Here is a 16,148-nt window from a genome sequence, read left to right as displayed (position 1 = left end):
TTCTGCGACCTACACCACAGCTCATGGCAACACCAGATCCTTAACCCACTGAGCGAGGTCAGGGATCGAACCCACAACCTCATGGTTCCTAGTCAGTTTCATTTCTGCTGTGCCACAACAGGAACTCCAAAATTTCGTTCATAAATTTTTATCACTTAATCCTTATTTTCCTTTATCTAGTTGTGTGCTTGGACAAGTTACACACCCCCTGAACCTTAGTTTCCTCCTCTGTGAAATAAGGAAATGATATTTACATTGCGAAGTTGTTAGGAGGGTTTGAGGTAACATAGGTTGTATTAGTCAGTTCTGGCTGCTATGACAAAATACCATCTACTGGGTGACTTAAACAACATACATTTAGTTCTCATGGTTCCAGAGGCTAGGAAGTCCAAGATCAAGGTACTGACAGATTCAATTCTTTTTTTTTCTTTTTTCCAGATTCATTTTTTGATCAAGTTCTTCTTCCGGCTTGTAGATGGTCACCTACCTTCCTCATATGGCTGAGAGAGAGCACAAACTCTCTGTCCTCTCTTCTTATAAGGTTCCTCATCCCATCAAAGGGCCCTACCCTCATGATCTCATCTAAAGCTAATTATCTCTGAAAGCTCTATTTCCAAATACCATTACTTTTGGGGGTCAGGGCTTTAACATAATTACTTTCCGAGGGACACAGTTCAGTCCACAAGTACATGTAAAGAACTCAGTACAGTGACTAATAGATGCTCAATAAATAATAAGTATTTCCAGATTTGGGAAATAGCCAACTCTAGTTAGGTCTGGGCTGCCTCTGTTAGATTCCTGCTGCAAGCAACTCATACCATAGTTTGTAGCACATAGCATGAGAATTTCCTATACCTGACTAATGCCTGGGCATATTTTAAAGAAAAAGCCTTTAAAGGTTGATTTCAATTAGATTTTCTCCCAAACTATCTAAGAATAAAATTACATCTAAACTCCTATACAACTCTAAAGCCAAAGTGAACTTAAAAACCCAAAAATGTTACATAATCCGAATAATTCAGATAACCACATCAGCAGGAGAGACGTCTGCAGTAACGTAAACCACTGACCTCCTGATGAGGAGACACGGCTCTAACCTCCTGATGCCAATTCTTTTGCATGTGCCCCACCCAACCCCCCAATTTCTGTTTGTACAATGTCCATGATGTCACTTGGTTTTCATAGGCATCACTTAGGAATTAGGTCTTGCCACGTTCCTTTCTCATTAGCCCAAGATAATTACAGTGCTAATGCTTTGTGCCAATATGACAGTGAATGCAAACACAGACTTGGGAAAACAGTCCCTGTTTATGCAATAGGTGAGCTGGGATATGCTGATAAGAACTTTTTAAGCTATCTTTGAAATGAGTATACCAAATCCCCAAATTTTAGAGTTATCTTGGCAAAGTCTTAGACCTATAGGGATCTACAGACGTTAGTTTAGAAACCTTGATATATGATCCTTAGACTTATCAGCTTTGCCATCAGGTAGTCTGAGTTAAATCTCGCACGACCACATGGAGGAGTTCACTCTTTTAGTCATTCAACAAACATGTCAGGCGCACCTACTCTGTTCTAGGCACATTTCTAGGCCCTGAGGGTGAAACAGGATACAAAACACATAAATCACTGTTTAAACTCATTTAAACGTCTCCTTAAGCCTCAGCTTCTAGTTATAACATGGGGATAATAACTGGGTCTCATTGGAGAATCCCTGGAGAGCTGTCTCTGCATAAAATGATGCATGTTCAGAAAGTGTGCTGGGTTTCCCCATTTGTCCTAGTCTTACTCTTCATCCTTCTTACTCTGCTCTGTGCTTCTGCTTGGGCTTGGCTCTGAGGACTCTCACAGCAGAGATCAGAGTGTAGGAAAAATGGGAAGGGGGTGCTTACTCCCCAGGCTCCCTGCCTGCCGGGCTTCTGGTGGACAATGGCCATAGCTCCTGCTTCTGAATCCTACACAACGCACGGATCTTACTTCACAAACTGATGTGTGCTGGCAGGGTCACGTAATCATTTTCATTGAATAAAACTGAATTTGTTCCCCCATCTCCCATTCTACTGTACTGGCAGGAAACACATGGCAACTCTCTTCTCTTGGTCTCTCTAGAATAGGAATTGTGCTCTTTGGCCTTCAGCATCTCACTGCTGCTGTTGATTTGCAAGCCCACATGCAGGTCAGGCTGTGTCCTGCACAGCAGCGTCCCCTCTAAAGGGGCGCCCTTCACAGCAGAGACCTAGGCTCGGGTGTATAGGCCTGTGTGGTGAGGCCTGGAGCAGTAAGGTCCGCTCAGCTCCGCATGCGTTCAGTCCATCACAGACACGCACACTCAGTGGCACACAGAGCCAGGCCCCGCCCCACCTCATTCCAGCAGCTGCTGCTGCTGCTTCCCACCCACACCCCTCAGAGGCCCTTTCTCGGTGTGGCCCTCCCTCTAAACCTGACGGGCTCTCTTCACCTACGAGCAGCACCTGTCCAGGTGTACAGGGTGTATGCAAACAGGAGGGAACACGTAGTCAGGGCTACTGCCCAGCAGAGGCTCTGCAGAGACTCACTGGGGGGAGCAGATCAGACTGCTCAGGAATTGTATGCGTCTCCCGGGGTGACCGTGACAAAGTCTCCCAGGCCGCGTGGCTTAAACAACAGAAATGTGTTTTCTTGCAGTTCTGGAGGCTAGATGTCCAAGATCAACGTGCAGGCAGGGCAGGTTTCCTCTGTGGTCTCTCTCCTTGGCTTGCAAATGGCTCTGCCTTTGCTGCTTCTTCCCATGTCTGGGCAGGTGGGCTCCTGTGGTGTTGCTGTGTGTCCCCGTGTCCTCTTCCTATAGGATGTCGGTCGCCGTGGATTAGGTCTCACCCTCTGGCCTCCTTTCAACTTCATCACCTCTTTAAAGGCCCATGTCCAAATACAGTCACATTCTAACGTCCTCGAGCTTGGCACTTCAAAATACGGATTTGGGGCTGCTAGTGGTCACAAGTCAGCCCATATCAGTAAAATGCCAAGCTAACTCTGAATTATTTTATATGGGGGAAAAGAAGATGCCTTTTACTAATTAGCACAGAGGCTCCCCATGGGCTAGTGGCACCGAGGCGGTGGGAAGCTCAGGGATTCCAGAGCTTCTGTGTTGTTTGTCGAGCTTTTGCAAGATCTGGGAGCCTAGGGCTGAGTCCAGCCTTCCCAGGGACAGACAACCATTCCTCTGTGGGACTCTCCGCAGCAGCCCAGATCCGGGGAGCAGGGTTTGGTTTCCACTTGCCCAAAGGACTTGGCCCTCTTTTCAGTCCTGGGGATTTGGCCCATCCGCCTTTTCTCCCGCCTTTTTCTCCCCTCGCGGCTCTCTCTGCCCAGGAGCCCCAGCAGCAGCTCCTCCACACGCTTAGCTTTTTTGGCCAAAGACATGCAGATCCGTATCTTTGGTTGACTCTGACTGTTGGCTCTGTAACACCAACCTCTCCTTACACAGGGGCTGATGGTCCCTTCTCTCTTGGATTTGGGGGAGGGCATAGGGAAAGGCAATGATGAAAAAAAATCAGCTTCTCAATAAGTTAGCCTGCCAGACATGGAACGTCTTAGCACAGTGCCCAGTGGGGCGAGACCACTGTCATTGTCATTATTATTTTTTTTTTTCTTTTAAGGCTGCGCCTGTGGCATATGGAGGTTCCCAGACCGGGAGTCGAATTGGAGCTGCAGCTACCAGCCTACCCCACAGCCACAGCCAGGTCAGATTGGAGCCACATCTCGACCTGCACCACAGCTCACGGCCACACCAGATCCTTAACCCACTGAGCGAGGCCAGGGATGGAACCTGCATCCTCGTGGAGACTCATTGGATTCTTAACCTGCTGAGCCACAGTGGGAGCTCCTGACGTCATTATTATTAATGTTACTATTATTCTCCTCACAACCAGATATGAAACAGCACACAGAGTGGTCTGAGGAAAAAGCAGTAAGAAGCTGGTGTCTAAGGCAGCAAGTCCAAGAGAACTTTCTGCCACGGTGGGAATAGTCTCAACCTGTACTGTCCAGTAGAAGAGCCATGGCCCACTTAGGGCTACAGAGCCCTTGCAGTGTGGCTCATGCAAGTCTAAGTTCAAAGAGCAGGGCAGCCGGCTGCCACCCTGTTGGGCAATGCAGATGTATAAGATTTTTATAGCAGCTGACAGTGGAGAATGTTCGAGCATGTTCAGTCTAGATACTATAACAATTTCCACTTCTCTTCCCGGCCATGGCCTGAGCCTCCCTCTGCCTCTCTGCCCGCTGCAGTTTCCACGGGCGAGCCCAGCAGGAGCATCGGGGATTGATCCCATCTTCTCGTGACTCCCATGTACCACCTCTCCTTCCCCAAGTTTTATGTGGTTATCTTGCAAAAATAAAATCAAGGTGGGATTCCAATGAATTTTGTCTTGGGGCCTTGGGGCAGACTTTCCCGCCACCTCTCGAGACCCTCCAAGAGGCTGCGAGGCTCCTCCACTCAGCCAGGCCTGGGAGCTGCACATTCCACCCCTGGTCCGAGCTGCCAAGCTCTGTGAAAGTCCTCTGAGCACAATTAGGAGTTTTTACTAGATGCCTTAATGGTGCGCCCACTGGAAATGTGTACCTTGGCACCACCGCGCCTCCAGGCTCCTGTCACCTTCTTACTGCAACTGGAATTGGCAGGGCAGCCCCTGGAAACTGGGCACCGCTCGTCGCCACATTCTGCATGAATCGCCCCGTTCTGTGGAGGAGCAGGGCTCGCCACAGACGCCTGCAGACAAAACAGACGGGCTGCTTTTCCTGCGTCGGATTTTTTCCCCCGGGGGGCTGGAAGGGGGCCGAGAGTCTCTCCTGGAGCTGCTGTGGTTTTTCCTCTCTTCCTTCCCTGCCCTTTGCAAATGATATCATTTCCTTGGAGCCTCGTCTCACACGCCCTTGCTGATACTCTCACACGATGGGCGTGTGTCTGTGTTTTAAAGGGACACTCGGCGAATGCATGGGGTTGAGTGAAATCGGATGGTGTCACACCACGGGAAACTTTCCTCCGACTCCCCATCGCTCGCAGGATAGCCTGCAAGTTTGTTATAATAAATGAGGCCTTTTATGACCCGGGTCCTGCTTTATGTTGGCAGCCTCCTCTCCCTGTTTTTACGTTGGCTCAGCAATCCTGAGCAGCCTACACTTCCTGAGATGCGCGCTGCTGTTTCGCACCTCCCTGTATTTGCCTGTGCTGCTCCCCCTGCCCTGAGCGCCCTCCTTGTCCATCAGGGAACTGTCCTTCCCTGGTCTTCAGGCCAGCAGGCATCTGCTCTGGGAAGCTTCTCTTCCTCTCCCTCACAGAAGCCCCTTCTCCCCCTGCATGGTTGCTGTGCCCTGTGTCTCACATGCACCGAGTCTCCCTATATTGTATCTTGTTTTCTGGCCCCGCGCTTTCCATGCTTGGTCTGTGAGATCGTTGAGGGCTCGTTCTGTGTCTCTTTTCATCCGAACTGCTGGGAGCAATTGTAGGGCCTGGCTCCCAAATGCCAATCACATACAATCCATTTGTTGAACGGAATTGAATTGAAATGAGTAGAAAGAGCATCTGATGTGAGAAGGTTATGGGTTTCCCACACTGCAGAGTCGCTGCTCAATAAAGCGTTGTTGAATCCATTTGGGTTGACTTGGCTTGGGATGTATTATCATCTGTGCATTTAAAGAAGAAGATGTAAATTACTGGAGAAATACCTTAAAGCTCAACAAATGACGTCCGGAGATAGCAAAGGAGGAAAGGAAGAAAGTAAAGATACGTGGGTCTGTCCTGTGCGCATCAGCTCCAAGGACACCCTGAACCTGCCTGCATCTCTCCAGCCAGTTACACGCGCTTTGGTCCAGGCCCCAGGTCTCTCACCTGGGTCTCCGCAGCTGCCTCCTCTCACTGTTTCCACCTGCCCTGTTATGAACTGCATGTCCGTGTCTCCCCAAAAGCAGCATGTTGAAGCCCTGACCCCAAGGTGATAGGATTAGATGGAGCCTTTGGGGGGCAATTAGATGAGATGAGGTCATGACGGTGGAGTCACCACAGTGGGATTAGTGTCCCTGGAAGAAGAAGAAAAGAGGCCAGAGCTCTTTCTCTCTGTTGGGGGGAGACACAGCAAGGAGGGGGCCATTTGTAAGCCAGGAGGTGGGTCCGCATTAAAAACCGAGTCTGCTGTCACCTTGATCTTGGACTTGCCAGTGTCTAGAACTGTGGGAAACTACCCAATCTTTGGCAGGTAAGCTACCCAATCTATGACATTTTGTTGGAGCAGCCTGAATGAAGACCTGTCCCCCTGCACGCCACTCTCCACCCAATAGCTAGAGTCGGCTTTACCCAGCATTACTTACAGCCATTCTGCCTTAACTTCCCCACTGACTTCCAATGCCGTTGACTGTAACCTACCCTCCTCTCTCCAGCCTACGAAGACCTTCCGTGATCTGGCCACCCTCTCCTTTCTCGAATGCTGTCTTAGCCTCTCTCCCTAGCTCACATCCCAGCCACATAGCCTTCTTTTTATCCCTTACAGGCTAAGCCCAGGTGTGCTGCTGCCCGTATGCCATTCCTGCGACCACTGGATGGCTGGCCCTTAAAGGAAAGACACCTGTCCTAAGGCCTTCCCTGGCTACTGTATCTAAAGTCATTTCACAGTCACTGTTCATCATGTCACCTGTTTCGTCATCTTCATAGCCCTTTTCAGGACCTGATATGCCTTCTTGACTTCCTTGTCCATCCTTGATCTCCCCCAGCTGGGCTCTTTGAGGGTAGGGACCTCCCCTCTTTGGTTTGCTGCTCTGGTCTCAGCACCTAGAATAGAGCCTGGCCCAAACGGTGCTCAGGAAGGACTGATTATGCCAAGGGGAGTAGGTGCCTGGTGCTGTGCTAGACACTTGCGTAACCAGTGTTTCCTGCATCACGTTCAGGAGGGTTTCTTGCAGAACCTACCAGGGACCGGCCCGTGATGTCCAGTGTTTTGACATACCTGGGATGGGGTCATTTGTAATTCATTTCTTTGAAGTGGAAGTGAGTCAGAGAGTGTGACTTCATACCCAAGTCAATCCACATCAAAGCGTTTCTGGATGACTGCACGGGCAGCAAAAGTAATGTGACCTCAAAATAGAAGGAGCAGGGAGCTGCCACCTAAGCCATGCCGTGTATGGGAACAGCAGCCCATGGGGTCTAGATTCCAGCCCCTGGTCCCTCCAGCTCCGACGCACCCCTAAGTTGTGCCAAGCTTTGTCCGCTATAAAAGCCAGTTTAGTTCTACACCCACCCCTCTAGATGCTGAAAAGACGGATGCAATGTCTGAGACACTGAGTTTCCCAGAAGCAAAATTTAACATGAAGGTTAGGTTGTGATTGGGGCAGGGCACTGTCAGAGGGAATTGCCCATTTTTCGTCAGCTTTCAAAAGCGCCCTGGGATGGGAATCAAATACCTGGGTCTGAGTCCAGATCCTATTGCTCGGGAGCTCTGCAGCTGCGGGCAGTTCACGTAAGCTCGCCTAATTGATTTTCTCCTCTGTCAAAAGAAATGCTTGCTCTCTCCACTTCAGAAGTTTGTTCTGAAGGTCAGAACGAGAAGGGTGCCCTGGAGGAAAGGGCAAAACTCTAGAGGGCCCTGCTTTGGCGTCTGTTACTCTAATGATTATTCCCTATGGAATCAGAGAATGACAGAATACTGGAGACTATGAATTCAAACCCATTTACGTGATGTAGGCGTGCGTGTGTGTTTATACGTTACACGAGTTAGAGAAACGATATGTGTGGATTGCCTCTTATCCACTTGAGGACACTAATGTACATAAGAGAAGCTGACAGCAGGATAAAGGACCACATGAATACTTTGGACAGAGGCTATGGGAGTGGGGGGCGGTGGCCCGAAGTATTGTACCAGCTTCCTAACCAGCTTTCATGCCCCTTAGGACACGCTCCTCCCCCAAGCCACCCCCCAAAGTAGTGGCACCAGAGAGATTTCTCCAACAAAAGGCAGTATAATAAAGCGATTAATGATGCGAACTTGGGACCCAGACTGCTTGGGTTCAGATCCCAGCTGTGCTGCCCACCTAGCCAGTTATCGCAGCTCTCTGTAAAAATGGGCAGGTCTGAGACATTTCCTCTTCGGCTTGCGTTAGCAGATGGAGGAATGCTTAGCAGCCTGTCTGAAGCTTTATAAATATTTGCTAGCCATCAGGCTGCTCTCTGATCCTATCTCTGAATCCCTCCGCATTTTCTCACAGGGTCTCGTTTCTCCCCAAACCCAGGCCACACCCCTTAGCAGGTTGCCGAGTCCTCCCCCCCCTCATCCCAGCCGCTTTGTCTGTGGCCCCCTTCACTCCAGCCAAGGAGAGTGATTTGCTTTTCTTGACGCCCTTCTTGCCGTCGAGGCTTGACTCTGCTGCCAGAGTTGGAAGTGCCTTCTCTTTTCCTCCGAGCTCTTAGAGAATCTTGTTTCTGTCTTATGGCACTTCCCGTGCTAGTTTCTGGGGTCCCTTGATCTTCCCCTGCTAGTCTGTAAGCTCTTAAATAGTAGGGATTGTGATTTATTGAACTTGTAAACTCTGCAATACCCCAAACAGACCCTTTGCCTTTAATAGGCATTTAGTAAACGGTTGCTGAATAAATGAATGGCCTGATGTGGTCAGAAGCTGGATCACAGAAGTGAGAGTGGAACTATGTCTTGAACGGAGAACAGGTTTTTAAAGATTAAGTATCTGGGAGTTCCCATTGTGGCTCAGTCGGTTACGAACTTGACCTAGTATCCATGAGTATATGAGTTCGATCCCTGGCTTTGCTCAGGGGGTTAAGGATCTGTGTTGCTGTAAGCTGTGGTCACAGATGCAGCTTGGATCTGGGGTTGCTGTGGCTGTGGCGTAGGCCGGCAGCTGCTTCGATTCGACCCTTAGCCCAGGACCTTCCACAAGGCACAGGTGCAGCTGTAAGAAGAAAACAAAGCCCCCAAATGATGCATTCGTATTGTAGCACAGTGATGAAGAACACATGTCATGGATCTAAACTTCCTGGGTTCAAATCCCGACTCTGACACTTACTAGCCCTGGGCGAATTGCTTCATTTCTCTCTCTCTCTCAGTTTGCTCATCTCTTGAAGAAGGATAATACAAATACTTCCTTCCCGGCATGACGTTGCGAGGATTAGCATGTGAACTGGTGGCATCCTGGCGCCAGGTGAGGACTCAGTGAATGGCAGCCATTATTACTATTATCGTAAAAGCAATAAATGCTTCTCGTAAGAGGCCCAGGAGTATAGTAAAAAGTGGACAAGTCCCCCACTCCACCCTAGCAGACTTAGCCACTGCTATGGGTTTAGTAAGCATCCTTGCTGAATTTGTTTGTTTGTTTGTTTTTTGGTGTTTTTTTGGCCGTACCTGTGGCATGTGGAAATTCCTGGGCCAGGGGTCGAACTCGCATCCTCGTAGTGACCCAAGTTGCTTCAGTAACGATGCCAGATCCTTAGCCCACTGTGCCACAAAGGAATTCCTCTTTGCTGAGTTTTAATGAATATAAAATATATTCAGCAACATAAACAAGTCATACCACATAGGCTGTTCTTCAAGTTTGTTTTTACACAACCATACATCACACTCGTCTGTGTCAATACCTGTCACTCCACTTCACTCCTTCGGACACTGGCCCAGCCTCTCAGTTTATGGATCCATGGCGATCAATTCAGTCGGCACCACATTGGCAGCCACTGAGGCTTTCCCAGTTTCTCACCATGATAAGCACTGCGCAGTGACTATCTCAGAGGGGCCATTTTGTTCACTTGTTTTTTGTTTGTTTGTTTTTTTAAGCAAGCAAGCAACATCTTTAATACAGGAAAGCAAATAGCTCCCAGGCCTGCTGGGAGGGGGGGAAGAGCCCCACCTCTCTATTGTCCTATAGGGGTTTTTAATCCCTTAAAAATGGGGGGAGTGTTACCAACCTGGGGTCCGTCCGGAAAGATGCAGTTTTCTCCCATTGGCCTTGCCCAATGACCTCTATCAGTCCTTGTCCAATAGGGGCTTTAGGGATGGGAATGTCCTGTAAATCTCATGGTTTCTTTGCCCTTTTCTTCCTGTAAACTGAGTCACAGGGGGTTAGAGATTAATAACCATCTGGGCGTAGGTACAGTCCCTATAGGAAGCAAGGCCTGTGGCGATGTTACTCTCTGGAGCCCTTAAGCCACAAGTTTAGTTAATCCATAGCCATTTGCATCCAAGCCCATGCTCCTCCACTGACTACCTGAGTTAGTATTCTGCCTCGATCCTCCTTCTAGAGTTGGAGACGCTAACTGCGGGGTAATTTTGTACCCTTGTGATAGTACAACCACAGGATAGAGTCCTGGATGTGACCCTGTGGCCAATAAAGTCTAGCCATGCGGAGGTTCAGGGACCTCCGTCGGACGTCGTATTCCTGGGTCCATCTCAGGTTGTCATCACTGGCCCTTGCATGGCCCTCTTGTGTTTTATTTGTTGATCTCTGTTTGATAATCATGAACATGATGATTGTGTTAGAAAGTTTCCCCGTCATTTTCCAGTTGCCTTCTGGAAAGACAGCAACACTCACACTCAAAGAATAGGATTCAAATAGGCAGAGAACAGTAGTGAGAGCTGCTCTTGTTAGGGAAACTGCTTGAATACTTGGGGAGGTGGGAAGAAAGAAGGTTTGTTGGGTGCCATGACAAAGGGTGCAATCTACGTTGAGAATATTTCTTTGCTGAAGTCATGGGATGGAACGTCAAATTTGAGACTGGGGCGCAAAGCAGGAGCTGGCATCTCACACCAGGCCATCAGACGAGTCCCACAACACAAGGGGTATTTTACAAAGACTTACCTGGAGGCGGTAGTGGGGAGGGCCTTTCACTCTTGTAATTCACTCTTGCAGTGTACAAGTAGCTTGGCACACTAAGGACACCTTGTATCCACTCGGAGAGCTTGGGTGATATGGCAACAACAACAGCAATGACAACCCTCTAAATAGCTGCTTTAAACAATGAAACTTTATTTCTCTTTCATGCTCCCTGTCCACTGGAGATCAGCTGGAAGAGGGTGGGAGGGAGGCGGTTCTGCTCATCATTGATCAGCGTCTCTGAGGGGTGCAGGCTGATGAAGAGTCACCATCTCCAATGTCTCTGGCTTCCAAGCCAGAGGAAAGAGTGGATGGATAGGTCCTTCGTTGGCTATTAAATGCTTCAGCCTCTCTACTTTCCACACCTCATTTGCCAGAACTAGCCACTTGACCCCACGCAATGCCCCAAAGGAGATAATCCTACCCTGTGCCCAGCAGGAGGGCTGGAGATAATTGATAAGTGGTATTGCCACCTTTCCTGCCATTACTGCCTTTCCGTTATCTAAGATATCCTTTGCAGAAAATACCCTGACAGCAGAGAGAGAAGAGCCAAATGATGCTCCTGTATCCAATGTTGCTTCGAAATATTGGGCTACAAATAGGGCTCCAATATGCTTGGAAACAGTTTGGTTCTGTAGGTGAAATTTTTTTTTTGTCTTTAGGCCCGCATCCCGGGCCTATGGAAGTTCCCAGGCTAGGGGTTGAATCAAAGCTACAGCTGCCAGCCTATGCCACAGCCACAGCAATGAGGGATCCGAGCTGCATCTGTGACCTACACCACAGCTCATGGCAATGCCCGATCCTTAACTTACTGAGAGAGGCCAGGGATCAAACCCCCATCCTCATGGATGCTAGCTATGTTCGTTACCACTGAGCCACGATGGGAACTCCTCAAATGCTATTTTGATAATGGCTTCACAGGAGATGGGATGGCATGAAAAAGCCTTTGGAATAGGGGAAAGCCTGTCCAAGAAAATCTTCATAGCAGATCCACTCTTCTTGGACCTGGCGTCTTTCCTTCTCAATTTTTTCTTCCCTAGGTCCTTAGACCTACTTTGGGGCTTAGGTGGGGCCTACTCAGTTTCCAGAAAATTCCCTGTCCGAAGGCAGAGTACAATGACGATCATGATAATCATGAAAATGATATCACTCAGTCATAATAAAAATGTACCACTAAGCCCTTGCGTGGTATTTCCTGTGCGCCAGTGCTTTCCATGTATGAAGTCATTTTTCCTCCTGCCAACCTTCCAAGGTAGGCATTTTTGCTATTCCCTTTCTACCTATGAGGAAGCTGGGGCACGAAGAAGTTAAATAACTTGTCCCAAAGGTCACCAAGGATTAGAAGTCAGGCAGTGAGTCTCCATAGATAGCTGTGATTACTAGGGCAATGGCTAGAAGAAATCGTCTCAAATATTCCCCTCCCCCAACCACAAACTACTAGGTTCCATAATTTACCACAAAAATTTCTGCATTTCAGGAAACACTTTGCACCCCTAACCCATGTCCCATTTAATTCCAGCCAGCCTTCAATGCGGAGAAATGGCACCACAATGAAAGGTCACAGAGCTGACAGATCCTTTAATAGACTTGATTGGAAAATCCTACTTAAAAATCAGTCATGCTGTCACGTTGGTTGAGGATCTGCTTTGTTTTTGCTAACTTGACTGCTTTCATGGTCACTTATAATCCCTTGATGTTTGCTTCTTTCCTTTTTTTTTTTTTCCCTCTGAATACTTTTATAATTTCACCATGAAAAATCTTTCACAGTGAGGGCCTTCCCTTCAGGTAGTGGTATTCTTTGAAACACACACCAACATTGCTATTCCTTTAAATCTAGTTAATACTCACCTGACTCCAGGCTAATCAGGGTCAGTGATGATGCTCATTCTTGCACTTTTATCAGATCGTTCCCCTGAGACCTGTCGGACACTTTATCAATATTCATTAAGCTTCACTTCTGTGATGCAGGGATGGACAGGGCAAAGTGCAAAGAGGAAAATGAACCATATGCTAAGTATGTGGCATACACTGGAAATGTTCCTTCCACTTTGTTTTCCATTTTCATCTTTTCAGCGTAGATTGATCAGAGAACTTTTATGTTGAAGAATCACCCGGTTTGCACATACCCTTTCTTCTCCAGTTTAAAACATCAGCTATTGGCCCTTGCCCACAGGCTCATTCAGTGGCCCTCTGGACCCTTCCTCTAAACTATAGGAGAAGTATCTCCTTAGGGTCTGGAGCCCCCCGACTACCCTCCTCCTAGAGAAGAGGAGGGTGTGCTTATCCTTAGGTTGGTCCGACCACATGAGTGACGTGGGAGGAGAGACAGTGAAGAAGGAACCCGTGTTGATACGAAGGGATCCAGGCCAGCCCCTGCCCCATCCCGGTTCTATTAGTGTAATACCTTGACTCATCCCAGCCACACAACCTCCACCTTCTGGTACTTACGATGTGGCCCAGAGGACTCCATTTTGCTGTAACTCCCTCTGTCTCAGGGAAGATGGGTGTGGTGGAGTCGAGGGTCTTAGAAGTTAGGGACCTCTACGTGTGTAATTGATGTGCCCATGGGAAGGAGGATGGCTAGGCTGTTATGACTGACCGCCCGGTGAAGTGGAAGAGATGAAAGCTGCACAAACCCTGGCCTGGGGGCTGAGGAGGCAGGGTTCTACGGTGAGGGGCATGAGACACTGGAAAACCAGAGCAGTTACCCAAGGTCAAGGTCAAGTTCAAGGTGCGCTCAGAGATGAGGAATGCAACACAGAGTAGAATCACCCAAATAGACCCCAGGACCAGCTCCATGGGAAACAGTCCAAAGTTCTTCTACATAAAAGAGCGACGTGCTTCCCTTTAGAGGAACCAGAGAGTCATTGAATCCCGAGGACCCGAGGGCTTAGCCACTAAAATCTTGAGTTGGTTTCACTCAGCCCTCAATTGCGGACGCAGGGACTTTTCCTTCTATGGCACCACCTTGCCAGCTGATCGAGGATCCCACCTTCCTTGGGGGCTTACAAGTGCCCTGAGATAGTGTATGTTGGGTTGATTCGCAACAACATAGCGAAGGTGCAGGCACCGTCAGTTGTTATTCCTGTTAGATAGTCCGTGCTCGCGAAGTCCTCAGCGGATGCCAGAGGACAAGATGGTGTAGCCGCTGGGCGTGGGTGAGGCACAAGGTCGCGTGAGTGGATGATGGGTGGTGTGTGGGTGCTGTTTCTGCTCAGGCCTCGGTAGCCCCTTCAGATCTGGCCCTCCTGTTCCAGCCCCCGCCAATGTTTCTCTTGTCTCTCGTTCCTCCCAATTCTTGGAGCTCGTGTGGTCGGGCTAGGGAGGCATTTTGTTCTCACTCATATTTCTGCCAAATGTTTTGCCCTTTCCGCGGGTCTTTTCCATTTCCCTAATGGCCTCAGCTTTTGAAATTCAAAAGTCAGGAAGAGTCTTTTCCCGGCTCTGTTTTCCATTGCGACATCCTTTCTCTGAGGTAGTCAACGCAGAAGAGCCCGACTGCCTCAAAGGGAGGAGGGACACAGGGACACACCGCAGAGAGAAGGGACATGTCGGGATCGGGGGGAAGCACTGGTGGACACAACACAAGGGTGTTAAGAATTTCCTCCCACAAAGCTGATTTCTTAGAGGCTGAATTACACGTGCTTGTCTCACTTTGATGGAAAAATGATGTGGGGCAGCTTTTGGAAGGTCAGTTGGACTTCTGTATCCGAATCATCAGTTTGGTACCCAGGATGAGCACTGCCCTGCGCACCACCCAGGACCCACAGCAAGAGCACCAGGAGAGTTTCTCCCTGTGGGCGAATAGCCTCGCATAGCAAAAGAGGACCACGAACAGCTGCCAGGGTGAGCAGAGGGTGTGCAGAGCTGGAAGTTCCACACTAAGACAGAGTCTTTTTGATCAGAGGCCCTGGGTTGAGGTTGATGTGGCCTAGGAAAACCAAGACCCCACTGGGGTGGAATCCAATGGCTTTTACTAGCTCTTGGGCTCTTGAGGGTAGTTAAAAATGAATCATTGGGGGAGTTCCCATTGTGGCTCATCAGGTTAAGGACGCAACATTATCTCTGTGAGGATGCAGGTGTAATACCTGGCCTCCCTCAGTGGGTTAAGGATCGGGCGTTGCAGTGATTGCAGTGTAGCCTGGCAGCTGCAGCTCCAGCGTGACCCCTCACCTGGGAACTTCCATATGCAACAGGTGCAGCCATAAAAAAGAAAAGAAAAGAAAAAAAAGGAGTATTTAATGATTCCATCAAGTAATTGTCCAGGTTCTGAGCCTAAGCTTCAAGGTGAAGGTTGATGCTGAAAGGAAAGGTGCTTTTGTTTATGGAATACTGTGCTTATGTAGCTCCTGTGTTTAAAGTTTGTCTCTAGCCATTAAACAACCAGTTCCCTCAAATATAGTCACTTGAAGCTGATTTCATATGAAATGAAGCACTTGGATCAACCTTGAATTTTGTCCCAATTGACCACATTGGCTAAACTGGATTAAATGGGAAATACGGGGTCAATTATAAACACGCCACGATTCTTGAGAAACTGACTTACCTTCTGCCTGGATTCAACATCGCCCCGTCCGCATGTTCTCAGGCGGCTGTTACTGTGAAGCGCTTTAACTGATGTGAGACCCTGTATGAAGGCTTTCAGCTCTGTGAGTGTCTCTGCCATCCATGGGACACATGCACGCACGCACGTATGCATGCATGCACCCACACATGCACACGTGTGTGCGCTTGTTGGAGTCACTGAAGGTCCACAGCTCCAAAAGGCGCTTATCAGGGGGTAAGTGAGAAAACAAAACAAATCCGAGCTATTGGGAGGCAATTTACGGCCATCGCCGAATCCCAAAGCTCTCCACTGAAGCTGGCTTCATTTCCAATTTTGAAAGATGTCATTTGTGAAAACGCAGGACACGCTCATTGCGGGGGTAAGCGGAAATGTCCCCAACTTCTGGTGGTAGCGGATACATCTGAAAAATGGCATCGAATCAATTTTGCTCCCAAGAGGGACAGGTAGAGGACTCCCATTTCCTGCCAATTCAGTTGGAAACAATGAGGAGAGAGAAAAAAAAAAAAAAACAAAACTGGAGCCCTCCCTTCTCTTTTCTGGCCTTAGACATGAACTCTTGATAAGATCCTGGAAAACAAGCTGCGGTTTCTAACAGCCGTTTGGCCTCTTCAGCTGAGAAAACAGCAGGAGCCAAAACTAGGAACTGGGGCCACCTCTATTGTGAACGTGGCCAGGCTGACTTCTTGTCGCCAAGCAGCAAATCACGAAATGACTGAGATAAGGAATATAATAACATTTTCACATGAAC

General features: G+C 48.6%; 2 long non-coding RNA genes across 5 annotated transcripts in view; one reads left to right on the top strand and one right to left on the bottom strand.

Moving 5' to 3' along the window:
- The window catches only part of LOC110260790 (uncharacterized), a 183,519-nt gene that overhangs the window by 142,246 nt on the left and 25,125 nt on the right, over window positions 1-16,148 (top strand). The window contains exon 4 of one of the 3 annotated variants that reach the window (XR_014804380.1): window positions 439-2,048. The exons of the other annotated variants lie outside the window; for them this stretch is intronic. This is a non-coding gene — a long non-coding RNA (uncharacterized LOC110260790). Of the gene's footprint in view, window positions 1-438; window positions 2,049-16,148 lie in introns of those variants that run through there. 3 annotated transcript variants of the gene reach the window in all.
- On the bottom strand, window positions 1,627-16,028 carry LOC146403551 (uncharacterized). Of its 2 annotated transcripts, XR_014804391.1 has the most exons (4): window positions 15,380-15,820; window positions 10,819-10,918; window positions 9,929-10,067; window positions 1,627-5,658 (listed from the first exon to the last, which is right to left on the bottom strand). It is a non-coding gene; the product is annotated as an uncharacterized LOC146403551 (long non-coding RNA). The 2 variants fall into 2 exon arrangements; XR_014804390.1 differs by lacking the exon at window positions 10,819-10,918 and having other exon boundaries at window positions 15,380-16,028.

This window comes from Sus scrofa, chromosome 5, assembly GCF_054392235.1.
Source record: "Sus scrofa isolate SSC_HxYL_T2T_F1_AM1 chromosome 5, Sscrofa_HxYL_maternal_Yorkshire_Landrace_v2.0, whole genome shotgun sequence".
NCBI classification, from domain to species: Eukaryota; Metazoa; Chordata; class Mammalia; order Artiodactyla; family Suidae; genus Sus; species Sus scrofa.
Note: the sequence above shows the minus strand (reverse complement) of the source record. Positions and strands in the feature narration are given on the sequence as shown.